Raw genomic sequence first — 10,936 nt, forward strand, 5'->3', positions numbered from 1 at the left:
ATCTGCACCACAGTTTTTAGCCCCTCAGCTTTAACTCCATGAGGCCAAGTCAGATGACCCAGGCCAGCCCTGCTGCCATCTTTATCCCAGGAGAGATGGACTCTAAGGGTACATTTCCATTCTCCATTATGTTCAGGAGCTCCGCTATACTGGGGTCCTTGATATGTATGTAAACACTCAACATTTCACTGTCCAAATGCATAAAAACCTAGCAAAGCTGTTCATCAGCTGAAATCAGTTCCAATCCTCTAAGTGTCAATTTATGTTTTCATCAATTAAACAAAGGTATCATATGAATGTACATTTGCAGATCCCTCTTCTCCAGGAGCTGTGCTGTGCAGAAGAACAAGAACCACATCCAGCTGCAGTTCAGGAGTCTGATAACCAAAGAGCCAATAAATGTTCTGAGGGCTGGAGAAAAATGCCTTCTAGTGAGCTATTGAACAAGCTCAACCTGTTTAGCTTATCAAAAGAAGATTGAAAGGTGACTTCATTGAAGTGTTGAAGGGCCTTAATGGAGAGAAAAGATTGGGTATGAAAGGGCTCTTGAATCTAGCAGAGAAAGGCATAACAAGACCCAGTGGCTGGAAGGTGAAAAAAGACAAATTCATATTACAAATAAGACGCAAATATTCAACAGCGAGGATGATTCACCACAGGAAGAAGCTACCAAGGAAAGTGGTGGATTCATCATCTCCTGATGTCATTTAATGAAGACTAGATGACTTTCTGGAATGTGTTTGCCCCAAAAGTAGATCTTGTGTCATACAGGAGGCCTGTGATATGCAGGGGGTCAGATTAGATGCTCTAATGGTCTCTTCTGGCCATAAAGTTGACTAATTTCTGAAAAACTGAGTGTAGCATTGGGAGCAGCATCTGATGTTTTCCTGTCTAGCCGGCTTGCTTCCTAGAACGAATGCTCCTTGAATGGGGTGATCCACAGGGAGTAGCTCAAACCTCCAAAGTGCCTGGCCAGGGGCAGGACATTAGCACAGCAAGGGAGGGGTGTGGCAGTGACATCACAAAGGCCTTTTGCAGGACCTCAGACTATTGGTCAAAGGTGGTGGGGAGGTGGTGACCTCACAGAGAGATGCTGACATCAGCCAGGCAGCCAGGACAGGGGCAAGGGGCCAGGGAAACCTCAGAGACCCCTGCGGCTTTGCTTCAGCAAGTCTCCTTCTCGAGGTCTCTCTTTGAGGACTGAGAGAGTATTCGGGTTCACGGACGTGAGCGCCAGGAGGAACCTCTTTTGAGTTTTCCTCCTTCCCTTTTCCTGATTTTACTAGAAAACAACCATCCCTGTTTAGAAGGTAAGAGCCTCCTCAAGGTTTGAAACCTGTTCAGTCTGGTCCATCTGGTGACAGTTGAATTTTAGGCATGGAAAACACTAGCTTAAGAGGCAGAATTTTATTCTGCACCTGGGATTTTGTCCCTTAGAATCACTGGGGTCATTAGGGTTTGTCCTTTTTGTTTCACCTTTTCCTCCATCCATCCCTTCCTCCTTTCTCTTTGTCTCTTGCTTCTTTTGTCCTTTCACCTGTTCTCCTCGCAACACCAGATAAATGAATGGAGGTTAAGTCCATGAATGGCTATTAGGAGCTGTGTGTGTGTGTGTGTGTGTGTGTGTGTGTGTGTGTGTGTGTGTGTGTGTGTGTGTGTGTGTGTGTGTGTGTGTGTGTGTGTGTGTGTGTGTGTGTGTGTGTGTGTGTGTTGCGGGGGAGTGCTCTGCAGCTCCCACTGTGGGAGGTCCACCCAAAAATGTGGGGCTGAAATAGTGCTCGGGCAGTGATCCCCATCAGTGACCTGGGCCATCCTTTGGGCTCTCTGGTGAGAACCCTCAGCCTCCCGTCCTCAGTCTCTACCCTGATTGGCTGAGCAGGGGGTTATTGACAGGGAGGAGACTCAGGTCCTTGTTGTTCTCTTTTAAGACCAAGGAAATAAGTCATAACCTGTTATATGTTTGACAAATTTTGCTGCTTCGCTGCATTAATGGTCTCTGAGCAATTCATGATTCTCTCTAACATTGCAGTTCTCCTCAAATTCTTGCTGAATAATTACTGTGCACTGTTGTTGGTGTGGAGCTCATCTGAGAGCACTTTATTCAGATCATTCAATGTGTGAAATTCATGTTCTGATGGTTAGTTTGAAAATCAGGGCTCTTGGGTCCTATTCCCAACTCTGCCACTGGCTGGCTGTGTGACCTAAGACAAGTCAATTCTCCTTTCTCAGGCTTAGCTTCTCCCTCTTTCAAGTAGGGATAATAATGATCCGCTCCTACCTACCTCACGGTGACTGGAGGATGGGGATCCATCGGAGAGTGTCACTAGGAGTATCAGAGGCGTAGCCGTGTTAGTCTGGATCTGTAAAAGCAGCAAAGAGTCCTGTGGCACCTTATAGACTAACAGACGTATTGGAGCATGAGCTACTGCACATGGCTAAGCAAACAGAACAAACCCCAAATCCCCCCTGTGCTTTGGGAGCCAGGTTTGTGGTGGGAATTCTGTAGTTCAGATGACTTCAAGCCTGGACAGTGGGATTCTTTACCAGTTTCTCTTGCATGGGGGCAGCTTTGTGCTCACAGCTGTGATGGCCGAGTGGTTAAGATGTTGGAGTTAAAATCTAATAGGGTTCCCCTGCACAGGATCAAATCCTGCTCACAGCGAGGCCTGTGTTTTAGCCAGTCGCTCACCCAGGGCAATACCTCTGTACAACCCCCTGAGACACTCTCAATTCTCTCCCCAACCCAAGTAAATCCTGTTCTGCTCCTTTCCTAGAGATCCCTGGGACACCACCTCACACTGTGTCCCTGAGGGGTCAAGCAAACTCTTAGCGCCTGAAGCCTCTGCCACTCACCTGGTGCCCCATAGATGAGCCACAGCCCTGGTTCTGCTCCTCTCTCTAGGGTGCGAAAGGAGCTGAGTCAGCAAATCCATAGGCGCTACGGGGCTGCAGAACCAACAGAGGAAAAATAGGTGCTCAGGGCCCACTGGCAGCCAGCTTCCCCCCCCCCCCCACTACAGGCCTTGCCGACAAGCTCCTCCTCTTCCCCTTCAGCCCCTCCCACCTGCCAGTGATCAGCTGTTCAGTGGGGTGCAGGAGGCGCTGGGCGGGGAGAGGGAGGAGCAAGAGACAGGGAGAGGTGGGGGAGGGAGAGGAATGGGGCAGGAGGGGACGAGGGTGGGAGCTTGGGGGAAGGGGTGGAGTGGGGGCAGGGCCTTGGAAGGAAGGGGAGGAGTTGTTGCTGGTGGCCCTGATGGGAAGCACCGACTATCACAGTGACAATACAACTGACCAGCCTTGCGGGGGAGGCTGAGGGAGATCCGCACTCACCAGGTCTCTTCTCTCCCCCACGGTGAGCCAGACACTGCTCTCTCCTGGCTCTCACTCTAGCAGCTGGACGCCAAGGAGCCATTTCCCCACAGGAAGTGCATTGAGTGCCCCTGTGGTGCTGGGGGGCTGGCGCTGCTGCTGCCTGTGGGGCTGGCAGGGGGGCTGATGTCTGCACAGACTCTCAGCTGCCAGGCCGGAGGGGGCACTTGGGACCTTACCAGACTGGCTCAGTGAAGACGGGGGGTTGACAGAGCAATACAGACGCTCTCCAGAGCAGGGAGCAGCATCCGCCCATGCAGCCAGGCAATGAGCATTTCCCACAGCCTGGAGCCGAGGGGGAGGTGGCAGCTGCTGTTCCAGCTGCTCGGGGACAGGCCCTGTCAGCCAACAGCCACTTCTTACTCCCCACAGCTAAGGGCGCCGGGTGCCTCCGGTGGGGGTGTGGAGCAGCCGTTCGTTTTCCTGTCCTTTTTGTGTGCAACTGCTGACAAAAACATCCCAGACAGAGAAGCAACAGGTCAAAGTGCTATCATACAGCTGCCAAAGTAGCTCAGTTGGGAGAGCATTAGATTGAAAATCTAAAGGTCCCTGGTTCAATCCCGGGCTTTGGCAGGTCCTTTCATCCCCTTTGTGCAGGAGGGGGCTTGTTCTCTGGGAGCACAGCCATAGGCAGCAGGTTTGTGTAACTTTTGGTGGTGCCCCCGCACTCCCGCCCTGGAAGCCGATATAAAATGAAGCTACAACACGTCGGCACCACAAGATTACAAGGGTCAATTAAAAGTGGAAAGTCAGAAGCAGCACTTGCCTGCTTCAATATACGTTATTAAATTTTGTTGCACATGTTGTGACAAAGTGGGAATGTTCTTAATGTTTTCTCTGAATACTGTGTGGGTGCCTCAGTTTCCCCTGCAAGGTGCCAACTGAAGGTGTTGGGGACAAAGAGATCAGGTGGCCTCCTTGTCCAAAAGAGACAAGGAGCTGGATAGGGAAATGGGGAGAGGCCCAGAACTTGGGTCTGGGCTCCCCACCCCCAGAAGATGGACCTGACTGAGGGGTCCTGTTTTCTGTACCTACATGCTCTGTTTTAGACTGTGTTCCTGTCGTCTAATAAACTTTCTGTTTTACTGGCTGGCTGAGGGTCACGTCTGACTGCAGAGTTGGGGTGCAGGGACCTCTGGTTGCCCCAGGACCTGCCTGGGCAGACTCGCTGCGGAAAGCGCACGGTGTGGAAGGCTGAATGCTCCGAGGTCAGACCCAGGAAGGTGTAAGCTTCTTGCCCTGGAGACAGTCTGCTCAGAGAGAGGAGGCTCCCCCAGAGTCCTGACTGGCTTTGTATGGAGTTGTTCCAAAGCATCCCAGCGTCCCCTTCCACACCATGCGCTTCTTGGAAGTCCGCACAGGCACTGACACTCCCTCCTCTGGCCTTTGTCTCTTTTCCAGGCATTAGGAGGCCACCTGATCTCTTTGTTCTCCAACACCTTCAGTTGGCACCTTGCAGGAGAGCGGCCCAGACCATCAGTTGCCCGGAGACGGTATCGGCCATTCTCTGTGCAGACGGCATCACACTGGCCCTCTAGGGCTCTACAACAGTCACACCCTCTTATCCCACCATCTAGATCCTTGAGAAATGCATAGGGGAAACTGAGGCTCCCACACAGGATTCAGAGAAAACATTAAGAACATTCTCACTTAGTAACACCTGTATACGACTAGTTATACACTTTAAAGGGTGTAAAATAATCAAGTATTGTGCTAAACACAATGATACACCAAACTGACCACCAAATTTAAGTTGCACGGTTTTCCCCTCAGGTGAGGGCTCTGGGATGGGGCTGGGGATGAGGGGTTCACAGTGCAGGAGGGTGCTCAGGGTTGGGGTGCTGGGGCGCAGGCTCTGGGGTAGGGAAGGGCTGGGGATAAGGAACTTGGGGTGCAGACAGGCTACCCCAGGGCTAGGGCCAGAGAGGACCCCCCCCCTCTCACTGCACATGCTCCTAGGGCCTCTCTTAGGTCCAGAAAGCTCACTCGCCTCCCCTACGGTGGGTACCGGGGGCTGGGGGGGGGGGTTGTTGCCATCACATGTGCCCTCCCCTGCTGCTGCCCCTCACCATAGCCTCACTGGGGATGGGGCTGCCCCTTGCCCAGCATTGGACAGGAGTGGGGGCTGCGGGGGGAGGGGGCGGATCACAGGGTCAAGCCTCACCAAAGCCCCAGCAGCTGCTCCGGTGAGTGAGGTCCACTCCAGATGTCCATCTCCTGGCCGGAAGTGCCCTTGGCGTCTCCTCCAGTGGGTGCTGGGGACGGGAGAGAGGGCTCCCAAGCACCTCTGTGCCTCCTCCCCACTCCTCTCTCCCCCTTCCCCTTCGCCTCCTGAGCTGCTCCAACAGTCTGCCGGTCACTGCTCTCTATAGCCTTAGGCAGAAGCAGCAGCAGGCAGCCGGCAGCACAAGCAAGGGATGGAGGCACCGGCTGTTTTTTTTCGGGCAGGGAAGCTCTGAGGCGGGGGGGGGATGCTCCAGGATGGGGAAGGGGGGGTGCTGGCAGGGCCCGCTCCAGGCAGGGTCAGGGGAGAAACCCAGCTCCAAATATTGGTGGAGCACAGCCCCCAGCCTTGAATATTCCTGGTGCTCGGGCACCACGAGCCCATATAACCTGCTGCCCCTGCACACGTCCACACCACATGCTGTTCACAGCAACAGATACTTTGAGAAACCCGCTGGGTTAAGTGGGCCTTTTCCAAACGGACATTGGCCGAAAGTCTGTCTCAATTCAGCTGGATTGGGACAGGCCTGTATCACAGGAGTGGTTCACACCTGATTTGCCCAGAGGCCTCGGGGGAGGTGTGGTGAGATAGGATAAGTAGGAATCAACAACAATGAAGTTAAAGGTAATGGTGAAAAACCCTCATCTTGCTGGTCAACAAGCCTGTTCTGTTCATTCCCTCTGAAGCATCTGGCACTGGTCACTCTCAGCAGCACACTGGGCTGGATTGACCATTGGTCTGACCCAGTATGACCAGTCTTGGGTTCTTAGTTAAGCCATCTACGGCCTTGTCTACACTGGCAAGTTTCTGCACAGTAAAGCAGCTTTCTGCGGTGTAACTCCTGAGGTGTGCACACTGCTAAGCCACTTAATGCACAGAAACTGCACAGTTGCAGCGCTGTAAAAAAAAACACCCTGACGAGAGGTGTACAGCTTTCTGCACCGGGGCTACAGCGCCGCGGTACCAGTGTAGACACCCTGGTCGATTACAGCGCTGCAACTGGCCTCGGGTAGGTGTCCCACAATCCCTGCTCTCTCCTCTCTGGTCATCAGTTTGAACTGCACTGCCCTCAGGTGACCAACCGTGAACCCCACCCCTTAAATTCCTTGGGAATTTTGAATGTCCCACTTCCCACAGAGACCGATTATGTTTACAGACCCATCCTGAAATTAGAGCAGGATATTTTAAAGTTTTGTCCTGTAGTAAAGTGACACAATTCAAACCTGTCGGCACAGAGGAGAAAGCACTCCTTCATTTCATAGTTATTGCTACTGATCTCATGGCCAAACTTCCTTTTCTCGGTGCTGCTCCCAGCACTTCAGGGAGTTTTTCCTTTTCTCCCTTCCAGCTGTGGTGATGGGACTGCAGCAGCTCCCCGGATGGCCGGCTTTGCTCTTTCACTTACATCCTTCACTTCTTTGGCTGAAGCTGTGTTTGCCACCAGTTTAATCCATAGCTGAGACCGCAGGTACCAGCAGCTAGTTAAAAAGGCTCAATTCCCATTGCCAGCAGTGGGAGGTTCTCCTGGGCTGCAGGATTTTTTTAAACTCCTTTTCCTGCTCAAGCCTTTAATCATTCCCGTGGCTCTTCTCTGAACCCTCTGCAATTTACCAGGGAAAGCAGCCAACCCATGAACCAACCAACCAAACCAAACCAGGCTGTTCTGACCGATGTAACAATCTATTGCCTTCCAAGGTTGAACACAAATCAGATCTTTCTAGTCACCCAAGAGTTCCACTGTAAGGGCTTTTTGTTTCCTAGTTCCAGTCAGATCCTGTGCAACAGTATCATTGTTAACTCACCACTTGGTCACTTCACATTCACAGGGTCACAAAGTTGGCAGGTCCAAGTCTTTCCTCCCACATGCTGTCACTGGGGGAAGCCTCCTCGGCTTCAGCAAGTCCTCAGACCGACCTTGGACCTTTCAGCCCCCCTGTCCCACCCCAAAACCTTCCTGTCGTGAGTCCATCTGAATAGGACACCTGGGAAAGCCCTAACCCCCCCCCCCCGAAGGGGAGTCCTGCACCCCCAACTTCCACAGTCACCAGTGACTCTCAGCCAGCGCTGTACAACAGAAGGTTTATTAGGGGTCTGGGATCCAGCCTGGGAAAGTTCTGTGTTCGCACAGGAAGCAGGAAGATTCAGCAACGTCCATCTTGGGGAGACCCCGAACTCAGAGCCTGGGCTCTCCCCTCGAGTCCCCAACCCAGCAGACTCCTTGCTCCCAACAGCCCAGCTCAGCCAGGCCCATTTGCCCCTCTTCTGTCCTTTGTTCTGTTTCCCTGGCAACTTGCTCACCTGGCCTCCACCGCGTTCTTTGTTCTCCAACTCGTCCCAGCCAGCTGGTGTCTTGCAGCAGGTGCGCCCCGGCCAGCGGTTGCTAGGAGACAGAATTAGTGGCCATTGTCTGGGCCCAGGCAGCCAGACAGCAGCCACACCTGCCCTTTGGGGGTCTCCGCAGAGTAAACACCCTTGTCCCAGCACCGAGATCAGTTGTCCCAAAACTTTTTGAGGGTCACGCCCCCCCTTACCCTTCTCCGTGCCCCCATGAGCCACACCTGGGAATGGGGCCACAGCTGTGGGGGAAGGGACGCAGCCAGGGGTCAGGGGGCTGAGGCAGGGGCCAGAGCTGGGGGTGGGGGCAGAGACCAGCAGCAGAGCCACAGGTGTAGGGCTGGGAGTGGAGCCCTGGGAGCCAGGCCAGCAGCCAGGGCCAGCAGCTGGGGCTACAGCCAGGAGCGGAGCTGGAGGGTGCTCCCTCCCCACACATTCTGGGGGCTGGCCTGGGCCCCAGGTCCATTCCCCTGAATGTTACTTCATTCCACCTGGTGGGATGCACCCTGCGTTTTGAACCTCTGACCTAGATAATCATGCAACAACTAGGGGAAACTGAGGCATAGACAATATGCAAAACATTCCGAAAATTCCCACTTCGTCACAGGGGTGTCAGTGGGGTCTGAGCTGGGCAGCAGCACAGGGAAAGGGGGGAGGTTTCCCTTTGGAAAAATTAAACTGCAAAACATCCCCCTGTGTTCCCACAAAAGCCTCTCATTCATCCCTTAACCCCCTCCCCATGAAAATCTCCACCCCTGCCCTGGCACACACAGACCCCCTCACCCCAATGCAGATTTTTAACTTTTCTTATTTTTCCTTGGCCTTGTGCCAACATTGTTCCCATCAAAATCATCAAAGTCTTTTACAATGAGAAGGAGAAAACAAACTAAATCAAACCCAAAGAAACCGCTATCGACCTCCCCGCCACACACAGTTTGGGTCTGAATTTTTCTGCTGAAATGTTGAGGCAATAAAACTCTCACTGCTATTGTCCAGAAACAAACCTAAACCTCCCATGCAGCACCTGGGGCATCTGTGTCTGACCCACCAAGGCTTCAGCTCCTTTGGGGAGATTTCCAGCTGCCCAATCCTGCTGCTATTCCAGGGGAGCAATTCCTGGCTCCTGTCAGCATTTATCTCAGCCCCATTCTGTGCATCACAGGTTTCTCCGGGAAAGGGCAGTGAATGGTTCTAGGGTCCAGCGACCCTCATCCAAATCAAGCTAGAACCTGAGACTCCTTCCCCTTCCCCAGGCTGTGGGCGGGGAGGCATTTCACAGAGCTCTCGGAGCTATAGCACATGGCTAAGGAGAGAGAAAAAGCCTCATATCCCCGTCTGCTCTGGGTGCTGGGTTTAGTCCTGAAGCCTCTGCCCCCCACCTAGTGCCCTAAGGCTCATCCCTGACCCTTGCTGCTGCTCCTTGCTATAGACTGTGAGAGGAGCGGAGGCAGCGCAGGAGCCGTCTGGGGACGCAGATCCGAGGCTTTGGGGAGACACATTGTCTGAGACATCAGAGCGCTGCAAACCCTGCAGCCACCCCCTCAATCCAGGGTCTGTTCCAGCCCTGAGTCTGGGCTGCCGCGATCCCTCCCCCAGAGCAGGGCGCCCACAGATAACAGCCTGGAAATAGGCGTGTGAGACTAACTCCTGCTCTCCCTGACAGGGCCTCCCCTAGACCAAGTGACGTCCCAGGCAAGAAGTGTCTTCGGTGCCCCCCCACCCCCGCTCCATATGTTAAACCATTGAATACCTTATTTCTTATTGCATTTGTAGCTCATCGCATGATTTTGATGCACAGTTTGGATGCATGATTTTCTCTGTCATATAAAATACATTTTCATGCTAGGATGTGTAAACCTGTATTTATTCATGCCATATATAAGCAAATAAAAAAAATCATTTCCTTTAAGCACATAGAAACTTTTAATTTTAACAGTAACTGAAATGTACTAACACCTAGCAATGGAACTGTCACCAGCACAGGGTGGGCCGCTATTAAATAGTGTTACAGTCGGAGACAGCGTTAGGATGTTAACCCCAGGCCTTTTGTTCAAAGGTCGCTTCTCTCGCCTTTCCCCCATGAACTGAAGCGCAGCATTCGGGAGATCCAAAGACTAGTTAATGACATTTCCGAGTGCTAAAATAGCAAGCGATGTCCGTCTTGCATTGGCCATTATTGACTGGAGTGATGGTTTATTGAGAATAAGCTTCAAGGTGAGAAGCAGCAGCCCAAAAAGGGCCCCTGCAGGTGCTGAAGTAGTTCAGTTGGGAGAGCGTTAGACTGAAGATCTAAAGGTCCCTGGTTCAATTCCAGGCTTTAGTGGACTCTTTCATCCCTCTTTCTGCAGCAGTGGGCTGTTTCCTGGAAACACAGCAGTTCCTTTACCCAATGCAAGTCCCTCATTTCAGGTTTAGCTGCAGGAAAAGGCAGCATTGGCTTCTGCACCCAGTTGGCCCACCTGACTGTTCTTTCTTCTCTTGCTCTTTCTCAGCAAGGGAAGAAAAAGAAGCTCTCCCTCAAGCTGGAGTCACAAGGGTGACGTAAGGACGACTTCCTGAGCCCCGGCTCCAGTCCTCTGCTCTTCCAGCTGACCCATTGAAGAGCTGCGGCCATGTTCTCCAGGTTCGCCCCTCGGTGTGTGCCAGGGTGAGCACCACCAAAGTGCAGGGAATTTGAGGGCGGGGCGGGGCAGGGCAGCGCACGGTGATGGAGTTTCTGTAGTGTAGTGGTTCTCACGTTTGCCTGACATGCAGAAGGGCCTCAGCCCAAAACTGGGCAGCAACATGCTGGCTTCCTTTTCCCAGCTCCCCATGCTGTCCAGCAAGGCGCTCCTCCTTCTGCCACAGGCCTGTCCCTGGGATAACCCCAACCCCCGCACGATGGAGGGTGGGGACATCAGTGGACAAAGTACCTTGGCGTCAGCCTGGGGAAGCTCGAGGAATTAGGCCAGTCGCCTTTTGAATGCTTGTGGCTTGGCCTCCTCTGCCCTGGGAGGTTAGCCTACGTGT

At 53.0% G+C, this 10,936-nt stretch overlaps 3 non-coding genes across 3 annotated transcripts; all 3 read left to right on the forward strand.

Moving 5' to 3' along the window:
* Positions 1-2,580: 2,580 nt before the first annotated feature.
* Positions 2,581-2,662, forward strand: TRNAL-UAA. The gene has a single exon. It is a non-coding gene; the product is annotated as a tRNA-Leu (tRNA).
* Positions 2,663-3,869: 1,207 nt separating this feature from the next.
* TRNAF-GAA lies at positions 3,870-3,942 on the forward strand. The gene has a single exon. It is a non-coding gene; the product is annotated as a tRNA-Phe (tRNA).
* Positions 3,943-10,177: 6,235 nt separating this feature from the next.
* Positions 10,178-10,250, forward strand: TRNAF-GAA. The gene has a single exon. It is a non-coding gene; the product is annotated as a tRNA-Phe (tRNA).
* Positions 10,251-10,936: the final 686 nt, after the last annotated feature.

Source organism: Mauremys mutica, unplaced genomic scaffold (genome assembly GCF_020497125.1).
Source record: "Mauremys mutica isolate MM-2020 ecotype Southern unplaced genomic scaffold, ASM2049712v1 Super-Scaffold_100434, whole genome shotgun sequence".
Taxonomy (NCBI): Eukaryota; Metazoa; Chordata; order Testudines; family Geoemydidae; genus Mauremys; species Mauremys mutica.